The following is a 19,806-nucleotide window of genomic DNA, read 5'->3' as shown; positions in this document are numbered from 1 at the left end:
ACTCAGCAGCATTTCCCTTCCCTGTGGCTCTCCCTCTTGTGTGTGACAACAGCTGTCCTGGGTGCTGTATGGTGGAAAAGGTCAGGGCACAGAGCTAAATAAAAACTACCTTGCCAAGTGTGGAAAAGAGAGGAGTGTTATTTGAGCCCGTATCGGTGCCAGTTCATGGCACAAACTACCACACTGATGGAGCACTGCTGAATCTGAAGGACCAGGTGGGGATGAGAGGACAGAGATGCTGCTGAAATGTCCTTTAGCCACATTTCTGTGTGAAGCAGGCATATTGGGTTCAAAATTGTCTTTGCTGCTTGGGTTGTTTGCATTCAAAGGCAAGGAGGCAGGCAGATGACTGTAAATGGCAAGCAACATCAGCAGGAACCTGCCAGAGAACGTCAGAGCACTGCCAGCTGTGATCTGGGGCAGAAGGCAAGGGGGACAATGTGCAAATTATTTTAGGGAACACTTACTCTGATGTGAGATGAATTACATTAGTTTTCTGACATTATGACTGACAGGTGAAAGTGAGACTGTTTTGTTTATTTGTTGTCTTTGCACAGAAGCAAAGAACATGACACCTGCAAGGTGATGCTAGCAAAAGAAGCTCCGGTCTCTGGATGCTTATTCCTCCTTCTGCCCCCTGGCTTGCTCCACTTTTATGGCTTCATCAGTCTATTTTTGGAAGTAACCTGGATCAAGAAAACAGGTTTGGGGATTTTTTTTTCTCAGACAAAGATAAAGGTAAGAGAGGACCAAGTCCATCATATATAATAACAGTAAATGTTATAAGATGGATCTAAATTAGAAATTATGTAGGATAACAAGGTATCAGGTAGGAAAATGTACTAGCAGAGCTAAGTATAACGTAAGCTTATTTTTAAACATGCAAGGGATAGAAGAAATCCTAATGCTAATGTTTGTAAGGAAAAATACAGTAATGGATGACACCAAAAACAAAGTGAAAACAATAATTGATCTTCCTGTATGCCTGATTAAAAACAACAATAACAACAACAACAAAAAAAAACACACACAAAAAAAACTAAACAACAACAACAAAAAAACAACAACTGAGTTTTATACCATTCTAGGTGATAAGGTACTTCATTTACTGATGGTGATAGTGGACAATATCTGTTAAATTAACATTAAAGTGGTTAGGTGTTTATATTCTTTTGCCTCCATTACTCCCCATGGTAGGTTATGCCAGCTCCCCACTCATCATATAATCAGAGACATTCTTTGAATTTGAGGACTATAACTATTTTCAGTGAATTTATACCTATGTGTTCTTGTACCTATACTGCCTTTTAGCTTAGTTTTTCCTCAAACTATGTTTATAAAAACAATGACTTATTCCCTCAGCTGTTGTTTAACTATGTTGAAGAAATGAATCCCTTCTAGTTCTGTCCTGCAAAAGGCTCTCCATTCCCTACATCAGCCTCACAATGCTTTTAATTCTTGTTGAAAATTCAGTTTCCATCACAGATAGCTGCAGAGTCTCATACACCATCACATGCATTTTAACTGATATTGAAAACTTCTACACGATATGCTTCAGAATCCCATTTTCTTTCTATCCCATTATAACACATTAATGAATAAGGTAAAATGTGACCATGTAATATTCTGAAGTCTTTTCTCTTCCAGTCAATGTATTCCCAGTTTCCAGCATTTTTTGTGTGTGTGCTTGAGCCTTTCATGACTGAATTTTTTCTGCCAGTACATTCCCTTTCTTTCCTCAAGGTACTATATCATGTATGCATCCTCCTGTATTTTGGCAAATCTTTCAGGAGTTCAAGAAAAATATACTCTAAAACAGCTCCTTAAAGAATTTCACCTTTAATCCTCCTTAATCTTACATTTTTTGTTTGATGCCCAATCCACAGGGTCTCAACTTCAGTTTATTCCTGACAATTTTATAGTCCATGATCTAAGCTCCGCCTTCTCTATATTAAAAGCTGTCTTAGTTGCAGTGTGTCATCTTGTCTAGGTAACACTACTAGACTGCTGCATTTTGATGCGAAGGGGATTACAACATTCTTCCGCTTCAAATATTTCCTGTTGACTGGGGTAATAAAAAAGTCAAAGTGAAATCTAGCTGAAATTTTCCTATTTCAAGAAATGTGATTTAAGTCATTGTCAAACTACAACTTTTTGTATTTATCCATGAGTGTAAGTCAGTCAAAATTCCACCAGAATGGGACTGGATCAGGAAATTCTGGAAAGATACAGAGAAACTAAATGTTATTTGATAAGAAATTTGCCGTTTATGTATGATCTAGGGCATAAATCTATACCCTTCCCAAATTAAATGTATCTATATATTTTAATCAAATACAAAATGGTACAGTGGTATAGCAGGAAAAAAAAAAAAAAAAAAAAAAAGAAAAACATTTTCTGAAAAGGAAGCAAAACAAACTCTCCTCAGTCCTGTAGTCACAAACCTGTGTAGTACACTTTAATTTACAAAATTAAATATTCCAGACCAGATGATTATTTATGGAGGAATGCTTCATCAATCAATCAGATCCTTTGACACAGTCAGACTGAACTGGATTGCAGAACCTTTAAAACACCTACCTGGAAGCTAATAAGCTAATCAAACAAGCATGGGCTGGCTTTGATGCATTTTCTTTTTTTTTTTTTAATGTTACAATACACACGCTCCACAGTACACACACTTCCTGACTGTGATCCCCTTGTACACCCTTGTCCTGGGCAGCCTAAGGCCTAAATAAAACTGATGCCTGGGCAGGGAAGTGGCTGTGCTGCTCATGGGTGCCAAGTGCAGGGCAGCAAGCCCCAGCCTGGCAGAGCTGGTGCTGCAGGAGATGGGTGGGCATGCCCAGGTGACCCCTGTGCTCAGGGGCTGGGGGGGAAACTAGCCCTGCACATGGAAAAACTTGGGAAATGCTCCCTGTCCATGTTTTTTTTTGTGTGATTCCTTTATCACTGATCCAGGGCTGGCTGGGGTCTGTCTGCAAAAAAATTCTCAGCAGCTTTGCTTCACATCTGCTATGCAAAAATTATGATGTGGGTAGGCTCCATTCTCATAACAAATACTGTGTCCCTTGTGCTGCTATAAAATTGTTCTCTCTTTAAGCATAGAATCTTCAATTACAGATCCACATGGTCTTTGAATTCCCTTTTATTAGGCAATAAAATAAAAAATTTATTAGGAAACGGCATACACAGATTTATTCAAGTGACCAAAGTGCACAGTACATTTCACAAGGAAAATATGGAACACAGTGACCTGGAAAGCTTTGTGTTTGTAGCCAGTAGATCCTCATGGCAAAACATCAGACAGAGTGGGTGTTTTTTCTTTTTTTTTTTTTTTTTCTCTCTTCTGTATTGTTAATAGTTTATTACATATTGCAGTCCTTTTCCCAAGCAATATCAGAAAGACAAAAAGAAGAGTATTACTAGGGTCTCATCAGTTTTAAAGTGGCATCCAATTATTATTTCTGTTAGAATGGTTTCTATTAGGCCTCTACTGTCGTATTTTTTTTTCTCCTTACTTTTAAGGTGTATTCAAGTCATGCTCAAGTGCGCAATGTTTGTTCTGAGGTTAGGGAAAGCTCTGAGCAATGATCTGTGCGGTCCTTCAAAGGCACTGCCCCCTTTTCCACCCTGTCCCCACCCCAAAACAAGGCATGGAGAGGAAAGTAGCAATTTTCTGTTGAAGATGTGATGCTCCAAGGAAAGAACTGAAATCAGCTGTTATCTCCTTCCCCATCTGCTGCAGGCTGGCAGCAAGACGGCTTGCTAGATCTTGCTACTGATATTTTGGTGGTTGGTGGAGCATGTGGCAAGAGAGTTTCTTATCCTCTCAGTCTCTTGTACAGCTGTGTTGTCTACATCACACTTTAACCCTGAAGAATTAATCTGCTGCTTTGTAGAGGATGTTCAGGAAGTGAAACTGGCAAAGAGTAAATGTCAAATGAATTTATCCTATCTACTTACTGAAACAAGGTCAGAGGAGGATGAGAAGTGATTAATTTATATGGTCTGGGAAAACTGAGGTGCCATTATAATTCATTGTTCTAATGTGTTATTTTTAATTATATGCCTATAAACACCTATGCTATGAAATTAAAGAGGGTTGTAAATGCAAAGTCAAGACATCCAAGGAATTGAGTACCTTGATGTACTACACACAGAGTGCAATGCCTGCATTTTGACAGAAGCCCATCTGTGTGCACAGGGAGATAAGACCCATTCCTGGTCTCTTTTCCCATTGCCTTTTCTACCACATTATCTATAAAAAGTTTTTCATACTTCTGAAAAAACTGTCTTTAAATTTGAGCCCTGATATCTTTTGAATGTGCATTACTTACTGCTATTATGTTTGAATTATGTCTGGGTAAAGCTCATCTACACCTCCTTGTAAATTCCCTGCCAAGGGCTGAGTGATAGCACTCCAGGGTTTTGTTTCTGTCCATACACAAGGCATGGCACTGGCACATAGACCTTCTGCAAGACCTTTCAAGCTGTACTTCCTGCTCCTCACTTACCAGTTTGTTGCCATAATGCCAATAGCACCACAGCATTTTAAGCCTGCACCTATCTCACCATGGCTGTGCCTAGGAAAGCCCTGACTTTCAAGATGACATTACACAAGCTGTATCCAGAGTGGTCCTGCTATGTGAGAAGTGGCACACAGCTTCCAGCCTCGTGCTTCCAGCAAAACAAGGGTTCCAGAGGTGCATGCAGCACCCTGACCTCTCTCACAAGATATGACTAGAGAGTTCACTGTGTATCTGGTTTTCACCTCAAAAGTGGATGAACAGGTGACATCTGCCTTACTTTAGCTGTGCTAAGGAAAGTCCTGAGAGAGTCGTCCACAAAGCTCCAGCTGAGCCAGAACCAGCAAGTAGCAGTGAACATGGAACAAATAGCTGCTTTTGCTTTTTAGTAAAACCTTAGAGTCTGTCTCGACCCATCATCTTCTGGCTATTGACATGTACTTTTGCCTTCTTCCTCCTTTTTTTTTTCATGTCGCTACTAAGATTTGCCAGACATTTTTGGGACCTAAATACGATTGCTGAATGGCTTCTCATTGCATGCCAGTGCAGAGGTAGTTATCTGTCTCTATAAAACACGGTCAGTAGATAATTCAGTTCTGGGAGGCCTACATAACATCTGGAATTTATGTTTGGTTTTGAAAGTGTTCGGATGTTTTAGAAGATTTTTAAAATTTGAAATAAAGTCATAAAGATTTGGAAGGAGAAACTTAGTGTTTTTTTTTCTCTTTTTAGATCAGCTTTAGTTAGAGCAGACAAGTACTATAATTCTGTTTTCATAACAGAAAAGAAAAAGCAAGGGAGAAAATATAGCTATATTTTTCAGTATCTCTTACAGATGCTTGTAAAATATTTGAGTTTATCAGCTAACACTGAGTTAAAAAACAGTCATCCTGTTTCTGTTCACTCTGCACAGAAAAGCTCTTTGAAATCACTTTGTCCTTAGCTGATACATGCATTCATTTTGATGTCTCATAAATTTGCAAAACAGTGAGTCACTTCCCAGATAAAAAATACTTCAGATATTGCCATGATAATCTGAGATAACGCAGGTCTATCACCTCTGACTGGGGAAACAGCAAAGCAAAGGAGTGACATAACAGCTACACAAAATTTAAGATTCTAGTGCTTTAATATAAATTGGATATTTAAACTGATTTAAACTGCTGGATCTAGAAATTTAATAAGTTCTCTCTCTCTCTCTCTCTTTTTTTTTTTTTTTTGTCTGGCTCCCATCACTGCTAGCGTCCAGACCTTTTCATAAAGGCTTGAAGCTATTTTTTCTTCTTGACATCTGCTGGCTTCTGCACTCAGCGACATCCAGGAATTCTGGTACACTTCAGGAGAGATCAGCTTTCTATATGCAAGAGGATAAAATTGACACAAAGGAGCAGTCAGTCAAGAAATTTACCAAACCATGCAAATAGGAAAACAGCAATGGCACACACTGATATAATCAAATGATGAAGGCAGAAACCACAGTGGAAATACATCACCATCTTAGAAATATCTGCTTGGCAGCCACCAAAAACATGATAGACTGTGAGGGGTTAGCTGGAAATAACTAGACTACAGAGCCAAAAATACTGTTATGCCACCATCTAAATAGTGACAATTCAAAAAAGTGTATTTCAGTGCAAGGTGTCCAACGAGATGTCTGAAGACTAAGTACACTGGTTACACTTCCGAATTTTAAAAGGCTTGATTTTGAAAAGCAGAAATTGGGAAAAGGTTGCATGTAGTGTTAGTGAAACTGTCACTAGATGAGAATACAATCAGAATGAAAGGTCACACAACTGTTTTTAAGTCTGACTCATCTCAAAACACACTTTTGATATTTGCTATGCATTAGATAAATTTATGTACGTTATGTATTGCTGTTATAATTTTCAGATTTACTCAGGAGTCTTTTCAAGAGCCAAAGAGGGGAAGCTTTTGTAAATACACTTTTCAGATTTTAAACTTGCTAAACAAACAAGAGAAATTAGATATATGTCCTTATTCTAATCTCAATAATCAATCCAATATATTCACATTGGAAAACATATAAAAAACAACCAAACAAAAAACCTTCTAATTATCACAGAAGAAGCTCAGAGGACAAAGTGAATTAAAATTGTAAGCATATTTTCCAATATTTGTTTAATTTAGAAGGTGAGTAATAAGTAACACAAGCAATAACAAACACGTATGTTTGGAAATGTTCCTTAAAATGTCAGTCAAAAAAAAAAAAAAAAAAAAGATAAGTAGAAATTCCAGGAATACTTCCATTGTCTTGGGGAATGGCTTGTGCTGCTGCAGCACAGATAAGCTCTATATCTTATCTATAAGATGACTTGTTTTCAGTAAATTAGGTTTGGAAAATAAATTTGAAATTTACTACTTCTCCTCTCCTCTCCTCTCCTCTCCTCTCCTCTCCTCTCCTCTCCTCTCCTCTCCTCTCCTCTCCTCTCCTCTCCTCTCCTCTCCTCTCCTCTCCTCTCCTCTCCTCTCCTGGTATAAAACAGCTATTCAAACTGAAGATGAAGACAATGTTAGAATGGATTCAAAGGATGACCATGACCTGATGCAATATTAAGGCATATAATACTGTCTGACTCTTGAAAAGAAGATTGAGAAATGCCTTTAATCCTACTCCATAAGTATTTTCCTTTTTCCCAAGGATCATGTAGAATTTTTCAACGTCGTTAATAGATGCATGACAAAATACTGTCTCTGGATGTCAAAGGTAAGAAATTTAGACTAGAAACACAGAGGAAGAACAAGATGGTGAATTTGTCACCACTGAGCCATTAAAGTAAGGTCAATTTTTTCTATCAGATCTTTTTTTCTGAAAGAAGTTCTGTATCCAATGTGCATCCATGCAAGTCCATGTGCAGTTACCTGAAGTTAAATAATGTTTGTTAAACTCTGTGTACTTACTTTTAACTCTGTTAAAACCTCATTTCTAATGTTTGGTCAGTGATATGTATTATACCATCTGTTAGGTTCAGTGGTTGGGAAAATCTCTTCCTCAGATCTGAGATCTTGAGGTAATTTCGTTTTCCTCTGTGCTTAATCTGTTATCACAAGACACACTTTATCAGTTATTTAAGTGCCCCAGATTAGCAGCATCTTTCTGTCAGCCAGTAGCACAATTCTGCATCCTAATGGCTGCATTTTTTTCTCTAAGTCTTTACAAAAGTATATTTGTACAAAACATATTGATTTACAATGACATAGATCAGAATAGAAGATGAAGTACTGCCTTATGGATGTAAATGATGTGTAGTGAAACATTGCTATGTAATGGGTTGTACTGAAAAAGTATCAGGTGGGTTTGAGTAAGAAGGTTAAGAAATGTCTTATGTCATATCTTTAAGGGGCAGCGTGACTCTTGTAGTTAATGGAAGCCAGAGCAAATATTTTAAAATTGAATGTATATTAAGAGAAAATATAAAAATAAAAGAGGATGTACTGACCCCACCATGAGTTGCTATTTTCATTGAACATATTACTTTGAAAAAAGAATGGGAAGACTCTGGAAACCAGCACTACTCATGCTATCTTAAAATAAGTAGAAATAGCTAATTGATAACCACTACTCAGTCTTAAAGTACAGAATTGGTCACTGTGCCCTTGTTCCAGCAAACCAAGTTTAGGCATCACCTGCTCCAGACATATTATTATTCCCTCAAACTCCTTTGCTGGCCTGTACAATCATTAGCCAAGAGTAATTGCTTTCCAATTAAATATTTCATACATTAGAATAGAATGAGATAGAAATAATAGGGTAGCTAAGAAAATTTTAAAAATCTTTAATTGTTCAGAAGCATGTCATTCATTTAAAACACATAAAATAAGTAAAGTATTTATGTATGGCCAGACAAAATGTTGCACTTGTAAAGATCTGTATCAACATAGAAAAACAAAACAAAACAAAACAAAAACCAAAAACAAACAAACAAACAAAAAACACTTTCTCTAGAGTCGTCTAAACATTGAATCAGCTGAGTCCTCCTGACAGGAATAGCCATTAGAGAATTATATTATGCAGCAAACGCTGATGGCAAGGTTTTGGTAGCAGGAGGCTGCAGGGGTGGCCTCTGTGGGAAAAAACCCAGCAGCTGCCCCATGTCAGATCAGAGCCAGCTCTAACCTGCTTCAAAAGGAATCTGCTGCTGGCCAGAGCCGAGTCATGAGTGATGCTGTTTGGGCCTCTGAGAACAGATTGAAGGAAGGGGAAATCTGCTGTGCTACAACAGCTGGGAGAGAGGGGTGAGAGCTGAGAGAGAAGCAGCCCTGCAGCCCCCAAGGGGAGTGCAGCAGGAGGGCAGGAGGTGCTCCAGGCACAAGGCAGCACGAGTTCCCCTGCAGCTCATGGAGAGGCCCCTGGTGGAGCAGGCTGTCCCCCTGCAGCCCATGGGTCCCACATGGAGCAGATCTCCATGCTGCAGCCCCCCCATGGGTGGAGGAGCCCCCGGTGGAGCAGGTGGATGTGTCCTGGAGGAGGCTGCGGCCCATGGAGAGCCCCCACAGGAGCAGGCCCCGGGCCGGAGCTGCAGCCCATGAAGAGGAGCCCACGCAGGAGCAGGGGGTCTGGGGGGAGCTGCCACCCGTGGAGGACCTGTGCTGGAGCAGTTTGCTCCTGATGGGTGCACCCTGTGGTACGGAGTCATGTGGGAGCAGTTCCTTAAGAGCTGCAGCCTGTGGGCAGCCCCCACAGGCTCAGTTTGGGAAGGACGGCATCCCGTGGGAGGGATGCCACAGGGAGCAGGGGCAGAGAGGGACCGTGAGGGAGCGGCGGAGACGAAGCATCAAGGACTGACCACAGCCCCCATTTCCCGTTCCCCTGTGCTGCTCATGGGGGACAATACAGAAGAGTGTGGATGTGGTCAAGATGTTTTTTGGTTGCTTTTAGTTCTCACTGCTCTAGTCTGGTAGCAGCTGGCAATAAATTACAGTAATGTTCTTATGCTGAGTCTGTTTTACCCATTATGATCAGTGTTGAGTGACCTCCCTGTCCATATCTCCGTCTGTGAGAGCTTTTTCATCATATTTTCTCCACCTGTTCTTTTGAGGAGGGAGAATGAGAAAATGCCATGATGGAGCTTAGCTAGCCATCAGGGTGAAGCCATCACAACAGCATAGCATTGGCATGAACAGGGAATGGTGTTGTGACTGAATCCACCATTAGCACTGAAGTTGAAAAAAAACTCCTGAGGATCAGTCTGTGTTTGACACAATCCTTATTCAAAAACAAACAAACAAACAAACAAAAAAACACAACACCCATGTTTGTAACAGGAAAATTTACACCTCTGCCATGATCGTATTCAGAGACAGCAAAACCCGTGGAAGGCACTAGACAAATGGATTCAATATCTATTAATTCTTTTCTATTGATTGAACCATTCATCTGATGAGCCATAATGAACATCTAGTGGGCAAAATTTTGGGGTGGATTGAATCACCTCTGAGTTACACAGACTGTTTGGCTTGATCTGCATCACCTGTTGTGGGAGTGTAACTGCTTAAGTTCTATGTAGTTATCTACCTGCATACACCCACATATGATATTTTAAAACATCAAAATGAACCCAACCCAAGCAGTTCAGTTACAGCAGAACCAGATTCATTTTATAGAATTATAAAACAGTTTGGGTTGGAAGAGATTACATATCATAGTGTTCCAAGCTCCCTGCCATGGGCTGGGACACCTCCCACTAGACCAGGTTGCTCAAAGCTCCATCCAGCCTGGTCTCGAACACTTCCAGTGATGGGGCACCCACAGCTTCTCTGGGCAACTTGTTCCAGGGCCGCACCACCCTTATCATAAAAAAGTTTCTTTACTATATCCAATCTAAATTTACTTTCTTCCACTGTAAAACTGTTGTCTCTTGTCTTGTCACTACAGGCCCCAGTAAAAAGTCTTTCTCCAGCTTTCTTTTTAGCTCCCTTTTATATATTGGAAAGCTACAGTATGGTTTCCCTGGAGCCTTCTTTTCTCTAGGCAGAACAACCCCAACCCTCTCTGCCTGTCTTCATAGCAGTGGTTCTCAAGATCTCTCTTTGTGGCCCTCCACAGGTCCCATTCTAACAGGTCCATGTCTTTCATGTACTGTGGATCCTCAGAGCTAAATGCAATGAGATATAGTCTCTGAAAGGCATCAAAGGAAGTTTGAATTAATTGGGTGGTACAGAATATTGGCAAAGTTTTCCTCAGCTGTTTGATTTCCCAAGGGGAGAAGAGACTTCACAAGACGTGGGTCAGGCAGGACAGGGAAGAATTAGAAGCTGATACACATATTAAGCTGGCAGCCTCCTCAAACTCAAAGTAAAAAAGCAGTTACAAGTATCCAGCAGCTGTTTGGTATGGAGCCAACCTGGAATATGACTAGTAATCGTGAGGAAGAGAACCTGTACTCTATTGTAAAACAGATGTTTGGTCTGGGCTGTATGTAGAGCTGATAGTATCAGACTGGTTGTGAGCTGCTCAGCTCTAAGAGTCATATAAATAGCCTCTTGCCTATTCCAATATTGTATCAGCAATAGCGTGGGGACATTTGAATTAACAAACCACTTGGCCTTCCACAGTCTTAGTGTTTGACAAGTCCCTAATTTTTATTTCTTTCTGTAATTTCCGACTTTCACCACCTTGACTCCAGAGCGAACATTACACCACCATGTATGTTATCCTGATTAAGGTAATTTATAAGTTATCTCAATAGCACAGGGACAACAGCTGTTCCCTTTAATTTTTCTCCCTGTGCTATGCTAGCCTGGATTCTCAGGTACATCCAGCCAGATGTAGCCCTACATTTAAAGGAATTCACCCACTGATGATTGGTCCCACCCTGTGTTTGATTCCTGATATAAAATGATAAATTATCAGCTTTACATAGATATGTGGTGGCTTGCCAATCTCCACCTCTGTCATTTAGCTCCCATGCTGAGAAAAGCTGTTGGTGGTAATTCATGGTATGTTTTCCTGGTGATTGTTCAGCATTCACTACAAACACTTGGCCCTCTGTGAAGCATTTAAAATATTTTACCTCTGAGCTATGGTCCATCATGGGTTCTTTGCCCTGCTTTGTAGGCATATCAGATAGAAGGATGGGTAACTTGGACCAGCAAGACAACTTCTTTGGCTTGTGAGTAGCAGAAAGGCAGAACACAGTGGGATGGCCCTGCACATCAGGCAGCCATCTCACCTGTCACCGAGGTGACCCTCACTGCCAGAGGTTCTGCACACCACCTGGCTGCCTACCTCCATTAATTTCACACCCCTGGGGCCAGCTGATCTCCATCCTACCTACATCAGTTTTGCAGCCCAGGGGCCAGCTGATCTCTCCATACTGTTGCTTGCCAGGCCACAGATTAGTCCCTGATGGTAGTTTGCTGCTTGCTTGTCCTGCATGAGGAGCACAGTGCTCTGAGCCAAGAGCAGTCTAGTCCTCTCTTACATAAATGATGTGATTAATAAGTTTAGTTTTATCAAGTCTATAATCATCCATACAAACATATATTTCTCATTCAAATGAAGGGGTTACTTTGCTATGGCCATACTTATAACTCACTTATTTCCTGCATTTGGAATGCTATATAGCTATATTATGCTATACATTTTTTCCTCACCTTACTTAGTGTCTAAGTTAATGGATTTTAAAACCACTTATATATCTTATTCTGAACACAGGCTACCATTTACTCATAACTACTCTTTTGGTAATACAACTGTGTTTAGTCATTGGCATTGAACTTATGAAAAAGTATGTGTTCGGGTGTTTCTGTTGCTCAAGTACCCTTTTAAGTTACAGTTTAGCAAGACAACTTATAACTATTATTAAAAGAAAGGCCTTCAAGCTAAACCAACATAATGTTACATAAAGTATTTTTGTGATTTAAAAGAAAAAAGTTAACAAAAGATGCTGAAAGTCTTCCAATTCTGTGATTATGAAGTAGGTTGCTGTAGAGATATATTACTTATGATGGAGGTATACAAGTCTCTTTCAAGAGCAAAGATTGTCTCATATTTTTCAGACTGGTAAGAAAAAATTATTCAACAAAGGCTCAGCCCACCTTTATATGTCAATTAATGTCAATGGATGTCCTCTCTAAAAATTCTGAAAGTAGAATATGACTTCCTGATAACATCTCTTGTTCAGCAATGCTCTTAGACACACTTGTTTCTCGTGTAAGTCAACAGGACTTAAGTTTACGCCTGAAAGGTTGGCTGAGTGGGAGCTTACACCACTGATTCTACAATTCTCACTCTTGCAGAGTAATACTCAGAGGGTCAGCCCAACTGAAGTTATGTCAGCTCATCCTTAGCTGAGTATTCAAGTACGGATGGATGGGCCTGGTGAGAACTGCATTGTTGCTTGTCACCTGCACAGCTCCTGGGAAGCTGGCCAACGGGAAGTCTTCAGCTTCTCAGAGCACTCACAGAATTTCACAATGGCTGCAGCCTCACAGGCTTTTCCCAGGTGGTCATTTACACAGCCCAAGGGTCACAAGTAAGTTCAGCCCTATGCATCTCCTCCACCGGTGAGGAAAGGCAGTTAGTATAAAAACTTTCATTTTGCTTTTCACTGGAACCTAACACGCTTTTTCCCCACAAAAGCTACTTAAAGAGTTGGAGCAATGTAGATGGTAGACTGTACTGAAAGTAAACATTCAAGCCATCAAGCCAAATTGCTGCTGCAGGCACAGCCAAAACCTAGGTTACTGAGAAAGGCTCTTACCCTGGAACTGCTCTTGCTGCTTTTCTTCTGAGATAGTGTTGGCCACTGTCAGAGACAGGATACAGGACTGGGTGTATCTTTGACCCAGTACAATTGTTCTTGTGTCCTCGTGACATCCTTCCACTGCAGACAGAAACAGACAGGTACATAAGAAGTCTCTGAATAAATGAAAAGCCTGAGACCATCTGTTGCTGGAACTGTTTCTGCTGTTTCTACAGGACTGAAGCCAAGCTTTGCAGCTGCTTTATAACTTTCAATAAACTTGATTGTGCTCTTCCATCGCCCATGTCAGGTTCTCTTCAGTTTCACATCTTAAAATCTGAGTTTGGCAAAGTCCAGAAGCAATAATCCAAGTGCTTCTCCCAACCCCTGAGCACAGACCACACGCTAAGTTAAAATTCAACTCATTCACTTACTGACATTTGTTTTTTTAACTTTTATTGATAGTTAATAAAACATAACAGAGATTAATTTGAACCTTCTCTGTGCTACAACTGTTCCCAGGCTTTCACTGCCCACAGTATCACATTCCCAGGAAGTCACACATATTCCCTCTTTCCTGTCCTTTTTTCTCTATGGTGTGAAGTTATGCATGTGCTAATCCTGCAAGCTGCATGGTAGAGCAGAGATGTGTGAGACAGCTTTAAACAAACTCATACACTGGGAATATACTTGCAATGGCAGCACTGCGCTGCACATGGTTTAACTTTCAAGGTTTCAGTGCAAAACGTGCCAGAATAGCCCTCATCAACCAATATAAAACACTTAACTACTTCCTCAAGCTATCAAACCACACACAAGTATTTTAGTCAAACCTTACACACAGTTTTATAGATTGCTTTGGGTTGGAAGGGACCTTAAAGCCCACCCAGTTGCAACCCTCTGCCATGGGCAGGGACACCCCCCACCAGACCAGGCTGCCCAAAGCCCCATCCATCCTGGTCTCGAACACTTCCAGTGATGGGGCACCCACAGCTTCTCTGGGCAACCTGTTCCATGGCCTCACCACCCTCACAGTAAAGAATTTCTTCCTTATGTCTAATCTAAATCTCCCCTCTTTTAGTTTAAACCCGTTCCTCTCGTTCTATCACTATTTGCCCATGTAAAAAGTTGTTCTCCAGTTTGTATAATATGGTTTGCAGACTTTGATCATCAGAGTGAGAGCTGTGGGTACGTCTCATCATAATTTTCAAGAGATAAATCATAGCTTCATCCTGGAGGTAATACTGGGCATTAAAATCCCTTACACAGCAAGCACAAACAATAGATTGTTGAAACATTAGTTCTGAAGAACTTCAAGGCACGATATCTCTTATAACACTGCTACAGATATAACAAATCTAAGACAAGAGCTTCCAGATAAGAACTGTATTTTTGTGATATGCATAAAAGTAAAACTAAGGCCAGTTCTTAAGCAAATACATCAAAATACAGTGATGCTGATGTCCAGGTGAAGGGAAGGTTGTGTTTGACAGTATAATGATCAATTTATCTTTTCTCTGTGATTGCATTTTTTTACTTAAATAATGTTCTCCTGACAATGTCTTCACCATTCCTATGGCTGTCTCTCTTACTTTTTAATCTTGACTTGGTCTTCTGTATTTAGATTGTTCTGCCAACTTCCTACTTCCTTCACTTCCTACTCCTACCTGGTTACTGTCCATTTTATTCCACTTCTTTGTATTCTCACTGTTCCTTTCTGCTGTTCATTCTCACTCTCTCTCTCTCTCTCTCTTTTTTTTTTTTTTCTTTTACACAGAATGAACTTTTTTTTTTTCTTTTCCACAGAATGAACTTTTTTTTATTATTATTATTTAAACTCAGCACATTTACACATTGGCTGTGATTCTTCAAGATATTTCACTGGCATTTTTACAGAAATATATTGTGGAATCAAGGCATTTCCCCCTGAAGTGTAAGTAGAAGCACACTGTTTCACTAACCAATCACCTGTCTTCAGGACAAACCAAATGACTGCCATGTAAGCCATGCAAGCATGCAGAAATATTTCAGTGTACATTTGAAGTAATCACAAAACAAGCAAGCAAACAAACAAACAAAAACAATAACAACAATATAACTGAATGATTCTGAAATGCTCTCTCTTAATTAATTAAGGAGAAATTTAGATGAGAAGCAACTATATTTGTACTCAGTACTTTCCTGTTAAAGGAAACAAGAGGATACTATAATTGCCCGGGACCTCAGTGACGTAGTTTAGAGTCCATGACACTCACAGATCCTCTCTCCCCCGCAAACACTCAAGCTCCTTTCATCCAGGAATTCTTCTCCTTTCCTTTCCAGTTGCTTCCTATCTTCCTGGACTTGGTCCAACTGCTGCAACCACTGTTTGCTTGATCTGCCACCACAAACCTATGGCCCCTTTGCAAACTTAACATTTAGAGCAGCAGCAGTAACTTGAAGAGACATATTGGCAAAAAAGAGCCCCTGCTGGAGGGGTGTCTGTGTTACTCTCACATTCTGATCTAGTTCAGGTTCTTGCTATGTTCATTGTCTTCAAAGTGTGTGTACAAATTACAAAAGTGCTTGTCAGATTAATCATTAAAACATAGCTCACTACAGGAAAATTTATACAACAGACATAAGTTGATTTATCTTTATGAAGCTCTCTGAAGTTGCCAACTGCAATAGAAATGCTCTGTATTTTATTATTTTTGCACTAGGCAAAAATTCAACAAAGTTGCATCCTAACACCACTGGAATGCAGAGGTCATAGACATGTTCAGAGATAATTCATCATTTATGATCATCAAAATAAATTAGTATGGTGAAATAGACACCATTAGAAAATACCATGAATACCCTGAATACAGTCATCAGAAAACAGAAATAGTGCTGCATGGCATTGCAGAACAAGTCCTGGAGAACAAGTCCTACAAGGAGCAGCTGAGGGAGCTGGGCTTGTTCAGCCTGGAGAAAAGGAGGCTCAGGGGCGACCTTATTGCTACAGGTACCTTAAAGGAGGCTTTAAAAGACGTTTAGATGTAGAACTTAGGGATATGGTTTAGTGGAGGACTGTTAGGGTTAGGTCAGAGGTTGGACTCGATGATCTTGAGGTCTCTTCCAACCTAGAAATTCTGTGATTCTGTGATTCTGCAGCAGTCCTCTGAAACTTTGTTAAACAGCTTCATGGTCAGGGAAATTCTGCTAAGGCTTACCCAAGGAGAAGACCGATAGTAAGGGTTACGGTTAGGTGAGAAAAAAATCTTAAGGTTCCACTGAGGGAGACGCTACCAAAGGGAGGAAAGGGCTCCAAAAATATATCATTTCTAAGAACTTCTCAGGAGTGATATGGTGTGGTAAGGCACAGATAAAACCAAAGGCCTCTTGGTGTCAGCTGCACCTTTAGCACAAGACCCCCCAACACTGTACTGTTGAACAAAGTTTCAGTGGTGAGTTCTGTCTTTAGCCAATCTCTTTTGCAGGCAGCTCCACACTCACTGGAGCTCTGAGCTTTGCCTCTGTGCTAACCATAACCCTATGATACATCAATGACTAAGCATTATCCTAAGATCCTTGGTCATGGTCCTCCAGAACAAGCCCCTAAGAATTACTTCTTTCTGTAGCCTGTCCCCAATTTTGGCAGCCCCCTTGCAGCTCCTCTCCATCTAGATGATGTCTAGCTAGCCCTAGACACCTCCCACACTGGAGCTCTGGGCTTTGGCTTTCTCCTAACTCCAACCCTGAAGGTAACCATAAGTCTCTTCAAGGGGACTGAGCTTTAGCTCCAGACCCACAGACTTGCATTAACGAAATTCCAAGAGGACCCTTTTTCTTTTCACCACCCACCTCTTTCCTGAGCAGATCCTTTGCAGCTTCAGTCCATCTGGAGACTCAGGCTTTGTCTCTCTCCTAACCCTAGCCCTTATCCCAACAGTAGCTCTTGGCCTGGCCTGAACCCTGTCCCAGCACCACAAACCACTGCCCTATTGTACAGGTTCACTGTATTTCAGGAGCTTGTTTTTGAAGCCTACTCCTTTCTTCAGCATCCCCTTTGCACTGACACTCCAACTGGAGCCCTAGCCCTTGGCCAAGCCTTACCTATGTCCCTTTTGACCAAGGTATCAGAAGACATTTCTCCTGAGACTTCGGTGTAGATCATTCCTTCCTTTTCAGCCCCATTCGCCGCTTCTACCTGTCACAGTAACCTCACATGTATAACATAACTTGGCAAAACCTGAGTGTTAGCACCAGTCCTTCAGCCACAGCTCTTGTAAACAAGTACTCAAGTGAGAATACTTTTGCATTCCACCCTTTTCTTGGGCAACATCTGCGCATTTATGTCAGGGTTAGAAGTGAATATGGGCCAGTGTTAAGGTTAGAATCAGGAAAAAAGACAAAACCTAGGGCTCCAGCTGGAGTTGATCCGCAGCCAGGAAGAGCTGGAGGCACACATCTGAGGACACTCCAAGCTGAGGGAAGATGGAGGACCCCTGAGGGACTGGGGCCCTTCACTTCCCTTGGCAGAGCAGTGATCCCCTTGAACCTGAATTTATTTTAAAATGTACAGCTGGCTAATGAGAAAATTCAGTCAGCAGTTCCTTGATGACAACAACAAAATTATCCCGTCCTTGTTGTTGGCATCACCAGATCTTCATTTCTGGAGCAAAAATTGTTTCAGATCCCCTTCCTGGTGACACTTGCACTGGGGTTGTCACCATGGCAACCCAAAAGGCTCAGCTGGGCACTGCTGAGCTGGGGTGCTGCTTCCAGGCTTTGGCCAGGCTGCCTGGCCTCCAGGAGGCTCACCTGGGGCTCTCCTTGGGAGGCCAAGCCACAGCTGCCATGACAGTGCCCCTTGGCAGAGATGTGAGGAACCAGAAACTCCGAATGTGGCTTTTGAACATAATTACAGCACACCTCCGGTGCAAGCACTGAAGCTGGTGTGATGTCAACATTTTTTAGCCTTCTAAATAAGTGCTAATATGAAACATTTCTGTTCTAAAATTTAATTTTTCCATTTGTATTTACAGAGCATTATTTATATAGGCATAAATGAAATTGACTGTATTAATATCCTTCAGAAAGTGGTGCAAGTGGATGGGAAATGAACAAATATTTGCATGTAATTACAGCTTGGGATGTATACAATATAATCAGCTGCCTATAAAAGCAGGCAGCTGGAGGGCAGCAGAACCAGGCATTGCAATCCACTTTTTCCCCCTATGAAAGCTCCACAACATCATTAAGTTTCCTCCAAGCCTCCACGGCACTTTATAGGTTACACCTGTAGTAGTAGGACAGTGCCAGAGTCTTCCACCCAGGCAATTCCTCTTTTTCCCACCACCTGAGAGGCAAAGCACGACTCCTGCGGTTACTGCCTTGAGGGCATCATACATTTCCAGACAGTCCAGGACAAAACCTGTCTAACCCCACAACAAGGGACTTGCTGCATGGTTTTCTCCTAAATCCAGAACACTGCACCATACCAGTTGCTATGAAGAAAATTAACTCTATTAACTCTATCTCAGCCAAAGCCAGGACACCCCTAACTGAAGAAATATCTAAAAGAAGGGGAAAACCTTTCTTTCCTGCACAGACCCACTCCTGACCTACCAATGAGCTCATGTTTTTTGCACAGTGTCTTTAGAGATCACTCCCCAGTGTTCTTTCAGCTGGGGCAAACACAGAAAGCAGTGCAGAATGAGAAGATAGCTTTCTATTTTCTTGTCTTCAATGATGAATGATCTTTCTGTCCCAGCTGAAGAGATGTATGCACAGGAAGTTGTACTGTATAGCATTGGAAAACCTTAAGGGGACCCGTCCCCTACCTTTCCTCTCTTTTCTTCAAATTCTTCTTCCAAACCTTGCCACTTATTCTCCCTCTCCCAAAGAACTGAGGATGACTGTAAGGCTTAAAGCATTAAGTTACCTTTGGATACTGACAAAAAGCAACAGCAAAAGGCAGAATACAGTTTTTAGCAATTCCTTGTTAAGGCTGAAGATCAAAAACAACATAGCCATCAGTACTGTTAAAACCATTACTGGTTTTATAAGCAAACCAACATAGCAGTTTTAAGACAGGTAATTTAAGGTACAAAGTGTTTTTCAAAACAATTCATTATTTTAAACGAAATAAATTACAGTAAACAAATTTCAACATAAACTATACCACTGACCTAATTCAAATCTCATTGGGGCTTAAACTGCAAAGTAATAAATTATAGAGCACATTTTTTCTGGTTTGTCCTTCTGCCCAACTGTACATTTTCAGCATTCCACTCAAAGACAAATATCTTAGTTTTCTTTAGTTTGTGGAATTAGGAGATGGCTACAGATCAAACTAGGATTTTTTTTTATTTTTATTTTTTTTTGGAAGAATATCAAGGTTACAAATATTTAATGGAAACCAAGCTCAAAAGTTAATTCAACTAAATAAAATGTTCAGGTACAAGAAATTAAATATAGCCAATTACAACTAGATATAATCATTATTTCAAACACTAAACCTTCAGGTATAGTCACTTAATTTCATATCTAAAGGCAAGCAATTTAAAATAAAGTATCAAATTACCTGAAGAGAAAGTATGTAA

The 19,806-nt window shown here is 40.7% G+C and overlaps 1 long non-coding RNA gene across 1 annotated transcript; it reads right to left on the bottom strand.

Moving 5' to 3' along the window:
• Positions 1-3,151: 3,151 nt before the first annotated feature.
• LOC137850067 (uncharacterized) lies at positions 3,152-15,716 on the bottom strand. Its single transcript, XR_011092234.1, has 3 exons — positions 15,490-15,716; positions 13,253-13,375; positions 3,152-5,883 (listed from the first exon to the last, which is right to left on the bottom strand). It is a non-coding gene; the product is annotated as an uncharacterized lncRNA (long non-coding RNA).
• Between the last annotated feature and the right edge of the window lie 4,090 nt (positions 15,717-19,806).

The sequence above is a fragment of the Anas acuta genome, chromosome 1 (genome assembly GCF_963932015.1).
Source record: "Anas acuta chromosome 1, bAnaAcu1.1, whole genome shotgun sequence".
Lineage (NCBI taxonomy): Eukaryota > Metazoa > Chordata > Aves > Anseriformes > Anatidae > Anas > Anas acuta.
Note: the sequence above shows the minus strand (reverse complement) of the source record. Positions and strands in the feature narration are given on the sequence as shown.